General features: G+C 36.5%; 1 pseudogene; it reads left to right on the top strand.

The window, feature by feature from the left end:
* LOC145789022 (callose synthase 3-like) overlaps nucleotides 1-23,532 on the top strand; it is a 54,364-nt pseudogene that overhangs the window by 11,342 nt on the left and 19,490 nt on the right.

Genomic DNA, 23,532 nt, shown 5'->3' with positions numbered 1-23,532 from the left:
CAAAAGATAATCAGTTGAACATATCTTTACACAATTGTTACTCACAGAGTTCTGGGCTACAGTATGCTAGAGCGTGTCTCCCCAGTTGCCAACCCTACACAGTTCACAGGTTGAACACACACTAAGCTACACAGTTGGGCAATATCATAACTTAATCCCTAATTTGCCTTGGTGTGTTCTACAACGATATCCTCATCTACATGCCTTAAACTAGGCCTAAGAATACCTAGGATGGGATGAGGATGCAAAAACGCACATTTAAAAGCATTTTCAGGATTTTCAGAAAAACAGAGTCCCGCTCGAGCTCAGGTTTCCCCGCTCGAGTGTACAGGCAAACAAAGGTACACGCTCGAGCGCAAACTTTCCCGCTCGAGCGTACTGTAAAAGTACTGGATGGGTGAAATCCCCGCTCGACGCCCGCTCGAGCTTGAGACATGACTCCGCTCGAGCGCCCAATACTCCGCTCGAGCGGACTGTAAAACAGTGCAAGATGCTGGAAGCTCGATTTTCCCGCTCGAGCGGCACTTCCCCCGCTCGAGCGGACGACTGAAATCTGGAAATCCCAGATTCGAGCTCCAGGTCCAAAACCAAGCTCAAAAGCATCAAAACCAATCCTCTTGGGCCCATTTTCTGGAAAACATTTAAAAACACATAGGATATCACGTTTCAAAGCGCAATTTGAGAAATCAAAGCCCAAGGGTGTTTAATTCAAACCCAATTTCAAACCAATTTCAAATCATTTTCAAGAACAATCTTCAAACATGACATGCATGATCTTAAATCATTTTCAAAGCTTTAATGCTGTTTCAAAAGAGCTCAAGCCGTCAAAACCAAGATGAACTCATGGAGTATGACCAAAAGATGGACATGCAAACATGCATGAATTCAAACCATTTTGAAGCTTCAATATGATGCTCTCAGGAGCCAATTCTTTTCAAAACATGGTGAAATCATGGACTTAAACATGATTATGAACATGCATGTAACCCTTTGCCATGAAAACAACTCAAACATCTACAATACAAACATGCATGCATGAAATGAGCTTCAAATCAACAACAATGAACCAAAATATGACTTAGTTCTACAATGAAGCATGACTCATGCAAGAACTAGCTCAATTCACAAACAAGAGAGTAATTACTCTACCTTAGGTCTCCAATGCAAGGCTAGAGGCTCAAATTAGTGATCTACACTTCAATTACCAAGCAATTCCACCAACAAACTCGAACTCAACTCAATTCCCTCTCACTCTCTATTTCTCTCTCTCTAGTCGGTGCTGTGCTCAAGAATGAGCTAACAAAATGTGTATGTATGAATGTAATGAGATGAGCCAAGTAGTGGGCCACTCTAGTGGCAAAATGGTAAATAAGACCAACTATGCAATTTAACTCATTTTAATCTAATTCAATCATACCTAATCAGTTTTCAGATAATTATACTATAAAATCACATTAATTCTAAGGGTCATTAAACATCAATCGATTCCGGATTCGGCCGCCGATAAGGCCTTCAATTAGCAGTCTAAACACTAAAATACGAACAGATCAAATAAACAATCAATAGATAGAATGCAGTTCAAACAGATGTATTCATTCAATTCAGTTTCAATTTCGGTCAGTCAGTTCAGTATTTTAATCAGTTCAATTATCAGTCATTATCAGTTCCATTTCGCAGTAGTCTATGATTAACGGTAATCATTCAGTCATTAATCAGTAAACAGTATGAGGGTTGTTACAGTCTCCCCTCCTTATAAAGAGTTTAGTCCTCTAAACTCGAGTTACCTTCATTCTGGAAGAAAATAGGATTCAGTGGAAACAGTTCAGGATATCTTTTGGCCATGTCATCTTCCCTTTCCCAAGTGGCATACACGCCACCGTGGTTTTGCCAGTCAACTTTCACTAACGGGATCTCTTTGTTCCTTAGTTTCTTGATTCGTCTGTTTACAATCTGTATAGGCCGTTCCTCGTAAGTGTAGTCATCACTCAGCACTACACGAGTAGGCTCTATTACATGGAAAGGATCCCAAAGGTAGTCTCTCAACATAGAGATGTGGAAGACGTTATGCATATGCTCCATTTCAGGAGGGAGCGCAACTTGATACGCCACCGGATTGATTTTCTCAATAATCTCATACGGTCCGACATATCTCGGCGCTAACTTGCCTTTGACTCCAAAACGAGTCTGGCCTTTCATTGGTGTCACTTTCACAAAAACGTGATCACCCACTTCATACTCTCTGTCCCGTCTTCTGACATCTGCATAACTTTTCTGTCTACTCTGTGCAGTTTTCAGTCTTTGCTGTATCAGTTTCACTTTTTCAGTTGTTTCATACACCATCTCGGGCCCAAGCAAAGGCCCATCTCCAACTTCTGCCCAGCAAATTGGAGATCTACATTTTCTGCCATACAATGCCTCGAAAGGCGCCATACCAATACTCGAATGGTAGCTGTTATTGTAGGCGAATTCAACTAATGGCAGATGACTTTCCCAGTCTCCCTGAAAATCAAGGACACACATTCTCAGTAAATCCTCGAGAGTTTGGATTGTCCTTTCTGATTGGCCATCTGTCTGAGGATGATAGGCACTACTCAGTCTCAGTTCAGTACCCAATGCAGTCTGTAGGCTTTGCCAAAACCTCGATGTAAACTTCGAATCCCTGTCAGAAACAATAGACACAGGCACTCCATGCAGTCTCACAATTTCATTAATATAAATCACGGCCAATCTATCCGCATTATAAATTGTCTTGACAGGTAAGAAGTGAGCAGATTTAGTCAGTCTATCAACAATAACCCAAATTGAATCCATACCTTTTCTGGAGCGAGGTAACCCAACGATAAAATCCATCGTGATATGCTCCCATTTCCATTCTGGTATGGGTAGGGGTTGCAATAATCCGGCAGGTCGTTGATGTTCAGCTTTGACCTGTTGGCAATGAAGACATTTGGATACAAAATCAGCAATTTCTTTCTTCATTCCCGGCCACCAGAAATTCTGTTTCAGATCTTGGTACATTTTCGTATTCCCCGGATGGATAGACAATTTCGAATTGTGGCCTTCTTGCAGAACTCTTCTTTTCAGTTCAGTATCATTTGGTACACACAGTCTTTCTTGAAATTTCAGTACATTATTCTCAAATTTGAATCCCGGTCTCTGCTTGGATTCTCTTTCCTCGATGATCTTCTTCAAGAAATCATCCAGTTGCTGTTTTTCTTTAACCTCTTCAATCAGTGCCGGTTGAGCAGAAATAACAGCTAAGATTCCACCTTGTTCTCTCAAAACAATTTCAATTTCAGATTTTTCAAGGTCACAAAGCAACTCTTTCTGTCCTGTAAGCAAACAAGCTAAGTTTCCAATCGACTTCCGGCTCAATGCATCGGCAACGGTATTGGCTTTTCCCGGATGGTACAATATCTGTAGGTCATAGTCTTTAATCAGTTCTAGCCATCTCCGCTGTCTCATGTTCAGTTCTTTCTGTGTGAAGAAATACTTTAAACTCTTATGGTCGGTGTATACTTCACATGTCACCCCGTACAGATAGTGACGCCAAATTTTTAGTGCAAACACCACTGCAGCAAGTTCCAGATCATGGGTCGGGTAGTTCTTTTCATGTGGTCTCAGTTGTCGGGAAGCATAAGCAATAACTCTCCCATTCTGCATTAAAACACATCCCAAACCCTTATGAGAAGCATCACTAAATACAGTATAACCATCCGTACCTGAAGGTAAGGTAAGAACTGGTGCAGTCACTAATCGAGTTTTCAACTCCTGAAAAGCAGATTCTCTTTGGTCAGTCCAGTCAAATGATGTCCCCTTCTGAGTTAACTGAGTCAATGGTAGGGCAATTTTGGAGAAATCCTTGACAAATCTTCTGTAATATCCAGCCAGTCCCAAAAAGCTTCGGACTTCAGTCACATTTGTTGGTCTAGGCCATTTCACTACAGCTTCAATTTTCTGCGGATCAACAGAAATTCCATCTTTGCTAACAACATGCCCCAAAAACATAACATGGTCAAGCCAAAATTCACATTTAGACAGTTTAGCATACAGTTTCTGTTCTCTTAAGGTTTGTAGGGCAAGTCTCAGATGATGTTCATGCTGTCCTATACTTTTGGAATAAATCAATATGTCATCGATAAATACAACAATAAAGTCATCGAGATATGGTTTAAAAATTCTGTTCATGAGGTCCATAAAAGCAGCAGGTGCATTCGTGACTCCGAATGGCATAACTAAAAATTCATAATGTCCATACCTCGTTCTAAAAGCAGTTTTATCAATGTCTTCTGGTTTAACCTTCAATTGATGATATCCGGATCTAAGATCAATCTTGGAAAATACTTTAGCACCCTGTAACTGATCAAACAGGTCATCAATACGCGGTAATGGGTATTTATTCTTTACAGTTACCTTGTTCAATTCACGGTAGTCAATGCACAGTCTCAGTGAGCCATCTTTCTTCTTTACAAACAAAACAGGCGCACCCCATGGCGAAGTGCTAGGTCTGATAAACTTCTTATCCAGTAGTTCCTGTAGTTGCACTTTCAATTCTTTCAGTTCAGTTGGGGCCATTCGGTACGGAGCTTTAGAAACTGGTTGTGTTCCGGGAATCACATCAACGGTAAATTCAATCTCCCTGTCAGTCAAATCTCCTGGAAGATTATCTGGAAAAACATCTGGAAATTCTCTGACTATAGGAATGCAATTCATATCAGTTTTAACACTATCATCAGTAGACACAGTCAGTACAGAACACAGATATCCTTTACACCCCTTTCTAATTAATTTAACAGCCTTCACAGATGAAATCAGATACGGGGGAGGTACTACTCCAACCCCATTAAACACAAATTCAGGCAGACCAGGTGGACGGAAAACAACTTGCTTGGTCACACAGTCAATAGTGGCATGATATTTTGTTAACCAGTCCATTCCCAATATGACATCAAAATGATCAATGTTCAATGGCAGTAAATCAATAAACAGATGCATATCCCCAACAATAATTTCACATGCGGGGTACATATAAGCACATGTCATGGATCCCCCTACGGGTGATGATACGGCTAGCAGATAGTTCATAGGTTCTAAGGGTCTATTCAATTTCCGTGAAAAAGCATGTGATACATAAGAATGTGTAGACCCCGAATCAATCAATACATATGCATTTTGCGTACAGATAGAAAGGATACCTGACACAACGGTCCCGGTATTCTGCACATCTCCCGGTACTAGTGCGAACACTCGGCCTTGCCTCACAGGCTCTTTCCCGGTAGCTTTAGGGTTAGGCTTTGGTGGAGCATTTGATGCTGCGCCGCTGGCTGCAGCTTTGCTATTGCCTTGAGGAGCAGAAGGGCAATCTTTAACCATGTGGCCCACCTTGCCACACCTGTAACAGGCTCCAGATAATTTGTGACAAACCCCTTTATGCTTGTTACCACATACAGAGCAGGGTGGAATGAACCCACTCCCTTGGCTGGGGCTAGTCATTGATCCCGTGTTCTGTTTCTTATTGGCTGGGTTGTGCTTGCCTTTCTTGAATTTGAAACCCTGCCTTTTACCATGCCATTCAGTTGTTGGTGTTTCAGATTGTTTCACTGCTGCAATGTTCGACTCGGCCATCAATGCCCGGTCGAGAACACCTACAAAAGTCGGTAATTTCAAAACATTTATCCGGTCAAGTATTGCCACATTAAGGCCACCTTCAAATTTTCTGGCCTTCTTATATTCAGTATCCACCATGTGCGGTGCATAACGGTCAAGTTCAGTAAATTTCGTTTCATATTCGGCAACCGACGTGGTGCCCTGTTTCAGTTGCTCAAATTCAGTCACTTTCCTATCCCTGACACACTGAGGGAAGTACTTTTCAAAGAAGGACTCCTTGAACTGAGCCCAAGTCATAATAGTATTTGTATCACGGATCAACATCCACCACCTTCTAGCTTCTTCTTGGAGGGTGAAGGTAGCTAACAATACCTTATTCGCTTCCGAGCACGGAAACACTTCAAATAATTTCTCTGTTTCCAGAACCCAAGCTTCAGCTTTTAACGGTTCAAGGCCTCCCTGAAAGGATGGCGGTTTCATTTTGCTGAACTTCTGGGTAAGAGCAGTAATATCCCCATCATTCACATTCACATTAGGTTCCGGCTGAACCGGAGGAGGAGGAGGTGGGGGCGGTTGGTTCTGTTGTTGTTCAAGTCTAGCAGTTATCAGTTCTATCATTCTTTCCATTCTTTCCATCCTTGCCTCGGTAGACGAGGATTCAGGTTCATTTGCATTATCCATTTCACTATAAGCAGTTATAACAGTTTTAAACATAAGCAGTCATTTGTTTAACAGTTTACCACATTAGCATGTATTCAGTCATAACATAACCACACACTTATCAAGTTCATGAAATGCCCTAATCACTTTCTAGGACACCCTATAGCTCATTTGGACACGTGTGTGCGGTATAACTCGTGGTTAAGTATCGCTCTGATACCACTCTGTCACGACCCAAACCCGGCCCTATGGGTTTAGTACCGTAACCGGCCAGTAATCCGAGATTACCGAAGGCATGCTTAACAGTAATACAGTAAAACAGAGTACAGGGCCTGGCGGAAGCCAATACAGTAATTAAACAATGTCCAATGAGCTGTGACAGTCTGTATGCCAAGAAGGTTTTTCATGCATTCATACATAAACAGTACAGAAAGCATTCCGTCTGTACAAAACAGTACGGTCTATACAAAATTTACAATCACACAGTACAGGGACCTAATCCCTTGATAACAGTACGGTAACAGTCAGTCTATACAGAACAGTCAGACAGTATGGAGACAGGCGGGGGAAAAACAAACAAAACACCCCCAAGCCATAGCACGGCAACACGGAACCTCGCAGTGAGGCACATAGGCTGGCTTGACAAAACTGGAGTTACCCTGACGCTCCTAGCTCCGATCTGGTGCCTGTACACCTACATATATATATGAGCAGTGAGCTAAAGCCCAGTGAATAACATAATGCGTAAAGGGGTTTAGAATGAATGTCCTTACAGCAATGAAAACAGTTCAATTCAACCAGTATTTCAGTTGTTCGGTACAGTAAACAGTCATATGTGGTACATCCATTAGCATAACAGTAACAGTAGGTCTTAAAAGACCGAACAGTAATGATGGCCATCAGTCAGTAAACAGTAGTGGTTCCACGAGGGAACCGACAGAGAATTCTGTCACAGTAACAGTAACAGTAAACAGTAGGTACTAAGGATGCCACAGTACAGTTCAGAAATAAAGGACATACATTCATTCAGTAAATAATACCAGTTCAGTAAACAGTTCAGTTCAGTATTCAAAAGATAATCAGTTGAACATATCTTTACACAATTGTTACTCACAGAGTTCTGGGCTACAGTATGCTAGAGCGTGTCTCCCCAGTTGCCAACCCTACACAGTTCACAGGTTGAACACACACTAAGCTACACAGTTGGGCAATATCATAACTTAATCCCTAATTTGCCTTGGTGTGTTCTACAACGATATCCTCATCTACATGCCTTAAACTAGGCCTAAGAATACCTAGGATGGGATGAGGATGCAAAAACGCACATTTAAAAGCATTTTCAGGATTTTCAGAAAAACAGAGTCCCGCTCGAGCTCAGGTTTCCCCGCTCGAGTGTACAGGCAAACAAAGGTACACGCTCGAGCGCAAACTTTCCCGCTCGAGCGTACTGTAAAAGTACTGGATGGGTGAAATCCCCGCTCGACGCCCGCTCGAGCTTGAGACATGACTCCGCTCGAGCGCCCAATACTCCGCTCGAGCGGACTGTAAAACAGTGCAAGATGCTGGAAGCTCGATTTTCCCGCTCGAGCGGCACTTCCCCCGCTCGAGCGGACGACTGAAATCTGGAAATCCCAGATTCGAGCTCCAGGTCCAAAACCAAGCTCAAAAGCATCAAAACCAATCCTCTTGGGCCCATTTTCTGGAAAACATTTAAAAACACATAGGATATCACGTTTCAAAGCGCAATTTGAGAAATCAAAGCCCAAGGGTGTTTAATTCAAACCCAATTTCAAACCAATTTCAAATCATTTTCAAGAACAATCTTCAAACATGACATGCATGATCTTAAATCATTTTCAAAGCTTTAATGCTGTTTCAAAAGAGCTCAAGCCGTCAAAACCAAGATGAACTCATGGAGTATGACCAAAAGATGGACATGCAAACATGCATGAATTCAAACCATTTTGAAGCTTCAATATGATGCTCTCAGGAGCCAATTCTTTTCAAAACATGGTGAAATCATGGACTTAAACATGATTATGAACATGCATGTAACCCTTTGCCATGAAAACAACTCAAACATCTACAATACAAACATGCATGCATGAAATGAGCTTCAAATCAACAACAATGAACCAAAATATGACTTAGTTCTACAATGAAGCATGACTCATGCAAGAACTAGCTCAATTCACAAACAAGAGAGTAATTACTCTACCTTAGGTCTCCAATGCAAGGCTAGAGGCTCAAATTAGTGATCTACACTTCAATTACCAAGCAATTCCACCAACAAACTCGAACTCAACTCAATTCCCTCTCACTCTCTATTTCTCTCTCTCTAGTCGGTGCTGTGCTCAAGAATGAGCTAACAAAATGTGTATGTATGAATGTAATGAGATGAGCCAAGTAGTGGGCCACTCTAGTGGCAAAATGGTAAATAAGACCAACTATGCAATTTAACTCATTTTAATCTAATTCAATCATACCTAATCAGTTTTCAGATAATTATACTATAAAATCACATTAATTCTAAGGGTCATTAAACATCAATCGATTCCGGATTCGGCCGCCGATAAGGCCTTCAATTAGCAGTCTAAACACTAAAATACGAACAGATCAAATAAACAATCAATAGATAGAATGCAGTTCAAACAGATGTATTCATTCAATTCAGTTTCAATTTCGGTCAGTCAGTTCAGTATTTTAATCAGTTCAATTATCAGTCATTATCAGTTCCATTTCGCAGTAGTCTATGATTAACGGTAATCATTCAGTCATTAATCAGTAAACAGTATGAGGGTTGTTACAGTCACATGGTTCAAATTTGTTTAAAATGGAAGTGTTGTGAAATTCCCAATTGGAAGTGTTGCGAAAATGGAAGCATTGTAATAGTATATAACATGACTAGGGATAACCCGTGCCTGAAGGCACTGTGAACAATTTTTGTTTGATACGTGCTACAAAATTCAATTATAATAAATTAATTTAAAATGACAATATCACTTCAATTTAAAATTTCATTTAAAACAGGAACAAAAAATATAAAGAAAATTGAAATAAATAACTAATAAATTTCAAATTTTTTATTTTCTAATGAATTTATCATGATTGTAGACTTCCCACCTCATTCACATAATTGGGGTGATGTCTTCAAAAGTTCCCACCTCATTCTTTAACATATTTTCAAAATCAACACTATTTAAGAAATAATTCAAATCAATCAAATAAAATATCAAATCAATAGGAATACTTCAAATCCTTCAAACTTTTTCACAGTTTCAACTAACTACTTATAAATAAATGAAATAAAACTAACCAAAGTTACTTTAAAGACTAACCTTATTGTTAATACCAGAATATCATGGATGATACAACAAATTCAATCTAATTTCACAACCAACTGTGTTAGAAAGTCAGAGGTCTTGAAAAAAAAAATGAATTCAGAAACAAATCATGAAAATTCATAACCATGATAGGAGGGAGGGGGAACTAAAGTATATAAAAATTAAAAAGCAATAATACTATAATATCCTCCTTCAACCCACTAATAAATTATTCTTGCACAATACACACTAAATTTTCACAAAAATCCATGTCAAGCATATGTGACTTCCACCAAAATATGCAAAGATACTAAATTTAGTGAATTTTCAAGGGCACTTTACTATCCACACTCAATAACCATCCATAAGGTCTAATCTTTTACATTGGTAAGACACTTCACAAAAATATTAGAAATTCAATGAAGTACATATTAGTAGGAAGCTTTACAAAAGTGGTTAACATCAAGGATATACTTTACAAAATATTTGTCAACTTTACAAAATGTAAGCCGTATAATGTCTTCAAACTTGTTCTTTTACAAAAAGTATTTGGCCGCCTCTAAAGCGCTTCGACACCTTCAAACTTGTTCTTCATCACATTCTGAAATGTCCATATATCAACTTATGTGTACTTTTTCCAATGAAGAGCATGCACAATAATCTAATATTTAAAAAGCAATAACATTAGCATATTGAAACAATATGAAAAATAAATATTGAAACAATATGGACCAAGGATACCTTATTACAATTCCATCGGAGCAACGTAGTCTTATTTATCCTCTTGAGCTCTAGCTTTTTCAACCCAATCCTACAAAAGTTTGACTTGATCATAATTTAAACACAATTTTAATTAAAATACACTTTCAATTTATTTCCTTCTTTCATTATTTGTGATCTTTTTTAAACTTTAGTTACTTCCCTCTTCTATTTGCAAAATTTTATATATCTTTGTAAAAGATCCTTTATAATATTTTAAGGATGCATAATTTAGTTTGAACATCATTAAAAGCACCATGTCCATCTTCACAAACTTTACAATAAAAAATAAATTACACAGAGATTATGCATCCTATGATTTTCTTTATACATGTTCCAAAACAAACTTGAAAACAACCATACCATTTGTGAATTTTTTATTCCCTTTCTAGAGTAGTTTTCCTTTCCTTTTCCTTTAAACTTCTCATTTTCCTTCGCCTTTACCTTTGCCTTTGCCTTTAAGAAAATAAGCAAAAATTATTAAGAAAAAAAATATGAGAAGCAAATAAATTTGATTAGTGGGCTTACCCCATGAACACAGAGGACATTAAAGTCCCATTCATTATGGATCACAACACTGACATTTCTGTTTTGAAGAAATTGAACCTGTGTTTGTATAGAAATGCATTTGAAAGGTCAAAGAAAAATTATAATAAGGAATGAAGATTAAATAAAAAAATGAGTATAGAGATCTAATATTACTGTTTCCTCTAACATATCATCCACCTGTAAAAAATAACACAAAAGCATTTGATTATGAGAAAAAATATAAATAATAAGTGAGAAATTAAGCCTCGATTCATAAACTATAAAGTAAACATACATAACCAAAAATATGAATGTGGTCTGTGATATGAATTAAAATGAACTCCAAGGTTGTTGAAGAGGTTGAAACACCAAAGACCTGTAGTGAAGAAATAACTCATTTAATAGTGCTATAAATAGATTGGGTTTAAATACCAATGGGTTGTATAATGACTATTTGATTACTTAATTGTGCCATAATTTAAGTACAATGGGCTATTTCTTTCTCACTATAATTCTAATTTTTAACAATCAAATAAAAACCTAAAATCACAGAACATTACTTTGCAAAATAACCCAAATCATTTATCAGAACACTAATCATATTTGAAACATTTCACTCTCATTGATACTTTATTTGATTCATTGGAATGAGGTAAATGATGATTCCCATTGCAATGAATTTTTCATTATTCTTTTAGTCAACCAAATATGAGAAGTGCAAGGAATCTTTGCACTTTATGACAGTGAACCAAAGACTACCTTAGAGTTTCATGTGACATTTTATTCCAGAAGATTAAAACATAGGGGAAAGGAAAACAGGGGAAGAAAGTCAATTAAACTGCCAAATAAATAGTATGGAAGTAAAACAACATTTTCGCTTCTCCTAATCAATCATCAATTGAAGGCACTGCAAGTCCAAATTCTAAGCTAATCTAAATATGCAAAATTCCTTTGAATATAGTGATGTTGTACATACAGTTGGTTGTTGGATGAGTTTTGGTCCAAAGTCTGCCACTTTTGGCACTAATTTTTTTGGCTAGGCACATCTTGTAGGAGAGAGGTTACATTGTAAGAAGAAAACGTTACATTTGAAAAAGCTATATCCTATTGCAAGTATAAAATATAGGAGATATAGAAAGAAGCAAATCTATTTAGGACTAAGTTCCAAGTTAGAGTTAAAGAACCAAAATTTATTTTTGAAGTGTTTTTTTTTTTATTTTAATTTTTTGTTTTCAGGTAAGAAAGGTACTTTAGATTGTAATTAACTCTATCATCAAGGCATTGCTTGAACATAAGTTGTCTAAATTGGCAATTAACTGAACTCTACAAAGAGTTAAACCCATCCAAGCGTGGCTAAACAACCAACAAAATCAAACTCTAAACAACCAACAAATAATTTATTCAAATCAAACTCAACAACCCCAACCTCACAATTCTAGAAGCTATGAAATTTTTCTCTATTTTTTTCAATAATCAGACACCCAGAAAAGTCACACAAAAAAATAAAAATAAAAATGTAATGATAGGAAAAATAAAAAACCCAGCAAATTTGGCTATCCAAGCCTATAAACAACAATTCCATTGGGTTTAAGGTTTTTAACTGTCTGTTGTGTCTGTCACTTTGCTGGTTTGTCAAATTCTCTAATAGTTTTGAACTTGTGCGGATTTAAGCAAAAATTCATAAGTTTGAATTAAATTTGGATGAGCATGAACAAAGATACCGAACACATATAAATAATTAGCTATTGAATGATGTTAAAATAATTTAGATTGTTAGATCATATTGAATATAAATTATATATAAAAGTAACCCAACACAAAATCTTATTTTTTTCATTTCTGACTCTGAAATTGTAAAGACCTTTATAGCTGTTTTTCTATCAACTTTCCTAGCTATGTAATGACAATCAGGAACGGACCTACTGTGAGACCATCAGGGGTCATGCCCCCTGCTATGTTGGAAAGTCCTATATATATTATACTACTTTCACAGTTAAATTTCACCATAAATTTCACCAAGAAAAGGATAACCCAACGTCTAAAATAGTTTTTTTTTTTTTTGTATAAAACATGTGTTAAGAATCTTAATCATTAATTTATTCAGGCTGGCAAGATGATAATTAATTATTAATCAAAGCTAATTAATTAAAAAAATAATCATGTTGGGATGCCATGGTTTGGGGCATGTGAAAAAACTCCAGCAGCTTTTGCTGTTAGTGGCCTAATCAGCATGCCAATGAAATTCCTCTATTTTTTATATGATTTAGGAAAATGTTCACCATAAATTGTTTTTTATCTGATTTATATCTAATCAATTAATTAATTAATTTCATGCATCCTCAACATTTAATTAATCATGGGAAACAGGAATATATTAAAAAAAATTGTATGCTACCAACACACATAAGCCAATCTGCTTTGAATAATTTTAGGTATCATTAAAATTTAGGAAAACTTACCCCCCCCCCCAAAAAAAAAAACAGAAATTGGTTGACCAGAAATTATCACCAAAAACAGGGTGCAAAATAAAATGGAACAATGCAACAAAATCAAACCAAAAATAGTATGCTAATGCTTCAATCCCAAAATAGAAACTCACTTCATCGGCCATTGACACATCCAAATTTTCTAGGCAACACCGATAATCAATCCCAAATATATATATGCAAATTGAAATACTCATCATGCTTTAGAAGCACAGCTAATCAAATAATTGTAAACGTTGGCAGCTACCAGAAAAACCTGTTTAGATACAACACCCTCCACCAGATGAAACAATTTTCCTTCTAAAAAGCACACCATCCAATTGAAAAAAAATCGCAAGTCTTACTCATAAAGCTCTTCAACTATCAGGTACTACCCAGATTAACCAAGGGAATGTAAGAACTAAGTATTGAAACAAATTTATATAAACCCTTTAGAATTATTTTTGCAATCCAAAAACCATCAAAAAGATGAGAATCAACCGCTAAAGGAACAGAAGTTTAAACAGTCAACTACAGATAGATGAGGTATCACCCATTTACTCATAGAAATCTTACTCAATAATTTTCTGAAATCCTCATGGGTTTAGTTGATGAAACCCACAAATATGAAACCAAAATCGAAATATAACCCATTTCAAAATACAAAACCAAAATACAATTTTATAGAAATCAAAACCAAAATACAATTGATAAAACCCATCAATGAAACAGAAATATATGAAATCCATCAAATTTTCAACCCATCACATTTCAGAAATAGAAATAGAAACCGAGAAATAGAAATACAAACCCATTTCATAAGTTAGAAGAGTGAAAGGGCAAAGGAGAATAGGAATGTCACCTGTGAAGAGATTGTAGAACCGAAACCGAGAGAGAAATTGAAGCTAAAACCAGTGAGGAAAATGGAGAGTTGCTGAAAAATGGAGAGTTGCTGGAGCTAAAATCAGAGAGAGATATGTGAAAAGACACATTTTGGGGGGAAAGCAAAGACAAAGAAATTATCTTGACCCTTAGATACTTGTCAAGGATAATCTCAACCCTTGATTCAAAATGTATCTCTCATACATTTTAAGACATTTTCAAAAAGTGTCTTACCTTATTATATTGATATCCAATTTTATTTATTTATTTATTTTTTCAATAAATTTGACCTAAGAGCAAATAGATATAAGTTAATATTCAAAGAATCAATTGAGAAAATAATGAAAGCTTGTCAATAAAAAAAAGTAATGAAAGTTTGAAAAAAGAAAAAGACAGAGAGAAGTAAGGTCATTTTACCCTTGAGCAACTCAAGTCTTGTAGAACTTGAAAATTGGACATTCAAAACATGTCAATCTAAGACTTTTGCTAAAGTTTTATTTATTTATTTATTTTTGGGGTGCGAATTTAACAGCTAGAAAAAGAAAATAGAGAAAAATAGCCTAATACAAAATTTATAATATAAAAAAAAAGCACAATGATCGTAATGGTGTTGTAACGGGGACTACGGCCTTTACATAACAGTGGTGGCTGTTACGGCTGTGAATTTCTATCACACCGCTATAGCGGCCATAACGGGTGGTGGTAACCATTGAAACCATTATGTATGGTTACGGTTGCGTTTTAAAAACATGTTTGAGAATAATTTTGATCATTCGAAGTAGAGAAATTCTACAGGGACAGGCAAGTGTATCATTGGATTGGCTTGCAAAGATAGGGAATTTTTTTTGCAGAAGATCTCGAGTAGCTGCTTTTTGATTCACTTAATAAACTTATTCTCTGATGATCAGTAGGGGGAAGCAACGTGCAAGTCTCTGGTTATATTAGTAGTTGTGATGGAATCTTTGAGAACTTACTAAACTTTGTCTCAAGGGTAACACGATTTAACATAATTTTCTGATGACTATATATGTCTTTTGGCTAGATCCCAATAGTGTTGGACATGGCTAAGGACAGTAATGGAAAGGATAGAGAGCTGAAATAGAGGATTGAAGTTGACGACTATATGTCTTGTGCTGTTTGTGAGTGCTATGCTTCATTTCAAAACATTACTAAGATTTTGGTTCAGGGTGGTCGCGAAAAAGTGTAAGTTTTATTACATTCTTATAATTTTGATTGAGAAATGGATATACATATTACATATTGATGCTTTGTTATATCATAATGCTTTATTTGTCCAAATGGCCTTTCCAGGGTTATAGAATATATGTTAACTGAGGTTGACAAACATATAGAAGAAGGCAAGCTATTAACTGAATACACTATGGGTGGTCTTCCTAGCCTCTATGACCACTTCGTCAAGCTTATCAAGTACTTGGTATGTATTTGCAATATCATGGCAGTTGTTTTATGTGACTCGTTAATGGGATTTATGAAGTGTTCACACTGATTTAGTTTCATTTCTGTAGTTAGAGAATAAGCAGACAGACAGGGATCAGGTTGTGATTCTTTTCCAAGACATGCTGAAGGTTGTGACAAGAGACATAATGATGGAAGATCACATAAACAGGTGAAGCATTTTGATGTGATTGCTTCTAATTTTATACTAGTGACTTGATGCCATCTGATGTTGGTTACATTTTTTCTTCGATAGCTTGGTAGATTCTATCCATGGTAGATCAGGACATGAGGGGATGGTCCCCCTTGAATATCAATTATTTGCATCTGCTGGAGCAATAAATTTTCCGTTTCAAGAAACAGAAGCTTGGAAAGAGAAGGTGATTGGTGGAGATATCATAATGACAAATTTTAATTTCAAACTATTTACCTATTGATTCGTCCTCCTGTCTCCCCCCTCCCCCTCTCCAAAAAAATAAAATAAAAGTAGTACCTGTTAACTTTGATGGATTTCTGCAGATCAAACGGCTCGATCTATTGCTTACAGTGAAGGAGTCTGCAATGGACGTACCATCAAACCTAGAAGCTCGAAGGCGCATTTCATTTTTCTCAAATTCATTGTTTATGGACATGCCTTCAGCACCTAAAGTCCGCAATATGCTTTCCTTCTCGTAAGTTTTTCGAGTTCTTTTGCATGTGACCTTAGTTTTCCTTGTACGTGTGTGTTGTATATGCTTGATTTGTTGGTCTTGTACTTGTTTGTATTTTGTGCTCTTATTGTAATTTTCAAAACTAAGCACTGAGGGGTCGTTTGGGAAGTGACTTTTGGTCTAAAATATCTTTGGGAATGACTTTTTGACTTCTTACCAAAAGATATCCAAGAAGTGGAGTGAATTGAAAGAAATCTTTGACTTTTTTGTATGAGTTGAGTTTTTTTTAGCTTTTGGGATTTTCTAGTGGCTTTTTTACTTTTAATCTAAAATATTAACTACCCAAACGAGGCCTAAATATTTTCTACAATGTGTGGCCTAGTAGTGAAACCTCTAAAGCCCCTGTAAGAATGCATGTTTCTTCTGTACAAAGACTAGGTGTTGTATGCTATTATCTGCTATTATGAATCTTTTTCTCGTATGTTATTGATAATCAATTTCTTTTTTATGTGTTGCAGTGATGTTTCTCCTAGTGTTTTGATGCCTTATTACTCGGAAGAGGTGCTATTCTCTTTGCGTGAATTGGAAGTGAAAAATGAAGATGGGGTTTCCATCCTTTTTTACTTGCCGGAAATTTTTCCTGGTTAGATTTTCATTATGGGCAACATTTGTGGATTGTGTTTTTTTAATAGGCATTTCAAGCATTTTTTTTTTGGTGGTACCAAATTGGTCATGCAGATGAATGGAACAACTTTCTTGAGCGAGTAAAGCACGACAATGAAGAAGAATTTAAAGGATCGGATGAACTTGAAGAAGACAAACTAGAAAAACTACGCCTTTGGGCATCATATAGAGGCCAAACATTGACTAGGACTGGTAAGCTGTTTGTTTTAGTGTGTGGACGGGCTCAGATGCATGTCTGCACGTGTTTTTTCATTGGTTGTCTGTGTATGTGGCGAGAGTGTGTTCTGTAGCACCAAGATCTTACTATTAGCACATCCTTTCATTTTTCATTGTACTGACACATTATTACAAATGCCAGTAAGTGGCATGATGTATTACCAGAAAGCTTTAGAACTTCAGGCCTTCCTTTATATGGCCAAGGATGAAGGTACCTGCTCGTCCATTTGGAGAATTTGGGATCATTGATATTATGCAGCTCTTCGCTTTGGTGTTAATAAAAATGCTAGTATTCTTTTTATTTGAATGAAAAAATTGTTATACATCAAGATACTCTGAATGCACTTTTGTTACTTGATGACTACCCATGATCAGATTTAATGGAAGGCTACAAGGCTGTTGAATTAAATATGGAGGATCAGATTAAAGGAGAAAGGTCATTGTGGGCACAATGTTAAGCAGTGGTCGATATGAAGTTTACATACGTGGTCTCACGTCAGCAATATGGGATTGACAAACGATCTGGAAATCCTCGTGCACAAGACATTCTAAGGCTTATGACAATGTATGTGTTCTAGTATAGTCTTTTGTGGATTTGGTGATTGTCATAATTTACCATTGTCATATTTCCTTGTCACAGGTATCCATCTCTTTGTGTAGCTTACATTGATGAGGTTGAAGAACCCAGCAAAGATGCATCTAAAAAAATTAACCAAAAGGTTTACTATTCTGAGCTAGTGAAGGCTGCTTTGCCTAAGTCTTCTAATTCTTCAGAGGCAGTACAGAATTTGGATCAGGTAAAAACTAAGGCTCTCTTTTAAAACAGACTTTGGATCAGTAGTTTTAAATTTAATAGGAGATAAGATAGTCTCAACCAAATACTACTCTACTTGATAGTGCTTAGATTGCTTACTAAGGTCATGAGATTTGCTGGAATTGATCGGAGGCATTGTCACTCCTGTAACTGATATTTGCCACATCATTCTTCAACCACACTCTCTGATATGGTGAAAATGAATTACAAAGTAAATAAATCATGAATTTGTGACAAGTTATTTACTTGAATGTGTTGCTACCCAAAATCGCTTGGAAGAATCTACTGTTGCACATAAATAACTACTATGCTCTCATAAGGCACACTTGAAAATTATATAGATTTCCACATTTAATTAATTTGAGTCTCTTCCCAAAGAATAATGCTTCTTCATCTTTAATTCTGCTGGTCTTCTGGTCGTCTGCTGCTGCTGCTGCTGCTGCCGGTGTGCTGCTGCAGAATTTTGCTGGGCTACTATTGCTGCAATGTTGCTGTGTAGTGGGCTGCTACTAGATGCTGGTCTGCTGCAAATTTGGTTTGTTGTTAGTTTCATGTTTTCATTTTGTTATCTGCTGTTTTTACTGTGGGTTCACAATTTGTATGTATTTGAGTATTTTAGTGAGTTTACCCTTTTAGGTTTTATACAACGCCTCCAAAAGCATATTTTTCAGTAGTGTTTTTTTGCCTACACATCAACTTTAGGTGATTTAATATCAATGTTATTAGTTTGTAATAATAGTGCCTGAGGGATGCCTCTTGTAAATATGTAAATCTTATAAAAAAATATATATATATGATTTTCAATTTTTTTTGCTGCTACAAATTTGTCATTGCCAAAAAGTAAAGTTTTCATGACAAACAACTTGTCGGTAAATGTGTAGCCAAAAGTTTATTTTTGCCCACTCATATTGTGTTGCTAAAAGTGTATTTTTTTGCCAATGCCAATTTGTCGTTGCCAAAACTAAAGCTTTATCGACAACTAAATCGTTGGCAAATGGCAACATTTACCGACATAAATGTGTTGCTAAAAGTTACTTTTGCCCACTCATATTGTGTTGGTAGAAGTGTATTTTTTGCCAATGCCAATTTGTCGTTGCCAAAAGTAAAGCTTTAGTGACAAACAAATCGTCGGCAAACGGCAACATTTACCGACGTAAATGTGTCGCCAAAAGTTTACTTTTGCTGACGCATATGTTGTTGCTAAAAGTATATTTTTTGCCCATACAAATTTGTGTCGCGAAAAGTGCCACACAATCATCATATTTGAATGACTTTTACCGACGCAAGGTAAATTGCCGATGATGGATGAAGGCTTTTATCGACGACTATGTTCGTCGCTAAAGGCATTACTTTTACCAACGCAATGATAATTTCGTCGGCAAAAACTTTTGCCAACTCACTTTTGCCTATGGGTTGCCAACGTAGCTTTATGTGTTGGCAAAATTCTTTGCCAACGAATTTTCCCTTTTAGCAACATATTTTGTTGCGTTGCGAAAAATGCAATTTCTTGTAATGTTGGTAGTTTTAATCATATCATTATTACTACCTATGATGAGCATATCATCTACATAAAGATATACAATGACATAACCTTTGCCTGTGTTTTTAATATAAACACATTTGTCACACTCATTAATTTTAAATCCATTTGACATCATTGCCTTGTCAAATTTCTCATGCCATTAATTTGGCGCCTATTTTAAACCATATAATGATTTAACTAATTTACACACTTTCTTTCCTTTTCCTGGAACAGAAAAACCTTCTAGTTGTTCCATGTAAATTTCTTCATTTAACTCACCATTTAAGAAAGCGGTTTTCACATCCATTTGATGAATTTCTAGATTGTATAGAGATGCAATGGCAATTAGCATTCTAATGGATGTTATTCTAGTAACCGGTGAGTATGTGTCAAAGTAATCAAGACCTTATTTTTGTCTAAAACCTTTGACCACAAGTCTTGCCTTGTATTTGTCAATTGGTCCATCTGCTTTCATTTTCCTTTTGAAAATCCACTTATATCCAAGCGGTTTACAACCTGGTGGTAAGTCCACTAATTCCCAAGTGTGATTTTGCAAGATGGATTCAACTTCACTATTGACAGCTTCTTTCCATAAAGAAGCTTCAGGATTGGACATAGCCTCTTTAAAAGTTAAAGGCTCATTTTCTAACAAGAATGTTAGAAAATCTGGACCAAAAGATTTTGAGGTTCTAGCATGTTTACTACGCCTAGGTTCCTTTTTCTCATTTTGATCTAACTCTTGCTCTTGTTCTTGATCATGTTCTTGATCCTAACTAGTAATAGTATCATGAGATCTTTTATTGTTACTAGTCTCTTGTCCAGTCTTATTTGGAAATACATGTTCAAAGAAAGATGCATTTCGAGACTCTATAATAGTATTTACATGCATTTCGGTATGTTCTGATTTATGAATCAAAAACCGATATGCACTACTATTCTTAGCATAACCAATGAAAATGCAATCAATGGTTTTAGGACCTATCTTAGTCTTTTTAGGACTAGGAATAGCCACTTTAGCCAAACACCCCCACACTTTTAAGTATTTGTAGGATGGTACTCGTCCATGCCACAATTCATAAGGTGTTTGATTTATTTTCTTTCGGGGTACTTTATTTAAAATAAAATTTGCAGAAAGTATTGTTTTCCCCCAACAAGTTTTGAGGTAATCCAGAACTTATTAGCATGGCATTCATCATTTCTTTTAAAGTCCTATTTTTCCTTTTAGCAATTCCATTTTGCTGAGGTGAATAAGGAGTGATAGTTTGATGAATTATTCCATGTTCTTTACAAAACTCACCAAAAGGTGATTCATATTCACCACCTCTATCACTTCTAAGTTTCTTGATTTTCTTACCAAGTTGATTTTCAACTTCATTCTTATATTGAATGAAAGCTTCCAAAGCTTCATCCTTGGTTCGAATTAAATAAACATAACTATATCTAGTATAATCATCTATAAAAGTGATAAAATATTTTTTCCCACCTCTAGTTTGAATTGATTTAAAATAAAAAAATGTCACTATGAATTAATTCAAGTGGTTCTGTACTTCTTTCAATTGAATGAAAATGAGTTTTGGATAATTTTGCCTCAACGCAAATTTCACATTTATGATTTGAATCAATGTCAAATTTAGGTAAACATTCCATATTAATTAATCTACGCAAAGATCCATAATTAACATGTCCTAGTCTACCATGCCATAAATTTGAAGACTCAAGCAAATAAGAAGAAGATGCATTTTTATTAATAACTAAAGGTACAACTGTCATTACATTCATCTTGAAAAGGCCATCAGACATGTAACATTTTCCTACATACAACCCATTCTTAGTAAGTACAAATTTGTCACTCTCAAACACTAGCCTAAACCCATTCTTACTCAACAAAGATTCGGAAACAAGATTCTTGCGAATGTCTGGTACATACAACACATTGTTGACAGTGAATTCCTTTCCAGATGTCATCTTGAGAACAATCTTCCCTTGTCCATCAACTTTGGAAGTTAAGTAGTTGCCCATAAAAAGTTGTTCACCATTGTCCACTGTAGAATAAGATGTGAACATCTTTTTGTCGGCACAGATATGGCGAGTAGCACCAGTGTCCACCCACCATTTTTTAGGATTTCCGACAAGATTTGCCTCGGAAACAATTGCAGAAAGATTGATATCATCTACACCATTGAAAATATTGTCCACTTCGGCCATATGGGCTTGAGTAGGCTTCTTGCTTGTTCTTCTTTTGCTTTTGCTTTTGCTTTTGCCTTTGCTACGACAATCTTTGGCCCAATGTCCCTCTTTGTCACAGATGTAACATTTGCCATTAAACTTGTACATTTTATTTCCCCCCCCCCTCGCTTTAGAGCCTTGTGATGAACTTGTTGGAAAAATTGGTTTATATAGGCATATTTTGGGCCAACTTTGAGCCCAAAATAGAGTCGGCCCCAAACGTCTTTTGGGGTGGGTCCTAAGAGGTGAAGTGTTCCTTGCGGCGTGGCAAGTCACACGGTGAAGACGGTTCATCAAAACCATTTCTGAGTGAATGGAAACTTGACGTCGTTTTTGGGTTCGTGGAATAGACATTTAAGTTTTAAATGTGGGTTTCCTCGTGAGGCTCGTCCCACATTGAAACTTTAAGAGAGTTTTGTTGAGTATATAAACTCTAGCCTACAACATGTGGGTTGGGTACCAAGGGGCACCCCAAGTTTGTAGAAGGGAGGAGTTATGGACAAAGTAAACCTTAGCCCAAACCACCACACACGCGCGCGCGCGCGCTGCCGCAGTCCTTCCGGCTGACCCGGGCGCGGGTGTGGGGGTTGGGTCGGTTCTAATATTAATTTTTTGGACAAAAATTTATTTGAATTTTTTCCAATTTCAATTTGAAATTTAAATTCAAAGTTGTTCTACTTCCAAATCAGTTCCAACAGTTTTGAAACAAACTGTTTCAACAGTATTTAAACTATTCCAGCAACGGCTAATTTTTTCAAACTGTGTGAAAAAAATGTTCCAAGAAGCAACGGACAGATTCGGTTTTATAACTGCTCTGAATCTATTTGAATTTCAAACAGTATCTGTTGACATTTGTTTGCACCTGTTTAGTCCAAACAACACCTGTTCGGGGCTGAGAATTTTGCCTATAAATACCGCCATAATTCCAGCAGTCTAGGGATCTAAAAATAGTCTGAAATTATTCCATTTTGCTGTCCACATTTGTCTACTTTTTCATTATTCTTCATTTAGATTTAGAATAAATTTAAGAGAGTATAAGAATACAAGGTTTGGTTTGCCGAACAAATTTGTTTGAAGTACTTTTACAAATTTGTGAAGATCATTGTATCTTGGGAGATAGACGCCACTCAACTGTAAGCACCGTAGCGGGGCGAATCTATCTTAAGGATAGAGTGTTACACACTCAACTTGGTCTTTAATTATTTATTCAATTCAACAAAATAAATTCTGTAAGTTTTATTTTATTTTGTTTGATTTATTTCAATTTATTTTATTTACAGAGAAGATTGTTCCAACAGAACTTTCTCTAGAAGACTTCCGTTTCTTGGTTTTTGAAGCATGTTCTACCACATTTGCCTTAGACTCCATAGGATGCTTACTAGCCCGATTTTCAGAATTGCGGTTGTCTTTCTCAATCCTAAAACGCACAATTAATTCTTCCAAAGACATTTCTTTGCGCTTGTGTTTGAGGTAGTTCTTGAAATCCTTCCAACCTTGTGGTAATTTCTCAATTAAAGCTGCAACTTGGAAGGATTCACCGAGAGACATGCCCTCTGCGTGAATGTCATGCAGAATGAGTTGGAGATCTTGAACTTGGCTGATCATAGTCTTAGAATCAACTATTACAAAGTCCAAGAATTTGCCAACCACAAATTTCTTTTAGCCGGCATCTTCCGTTTTGTACTTTTTCTCCAAAGACTCCCAAAGTTCCTTTGCTGTCTTAATAGGACTGTAGATGTTG

This window comes from Camellia sinensis, chromosome 6, assembly GCF_055761805.1.
Source record: "Camellia sinensis isolate YWXY chromosome 6, ASM5576180v1, whole genome shotgun sequence".
NCBI lineage: Eukaryota > Viridiplantae > Streptophyta > Magnoliopsida > Ericales > Theaceae > Camellia > Camellia sinensis.
This window is presented reverse-complemented; position numbering and strand designations above follow the sequence as displayed.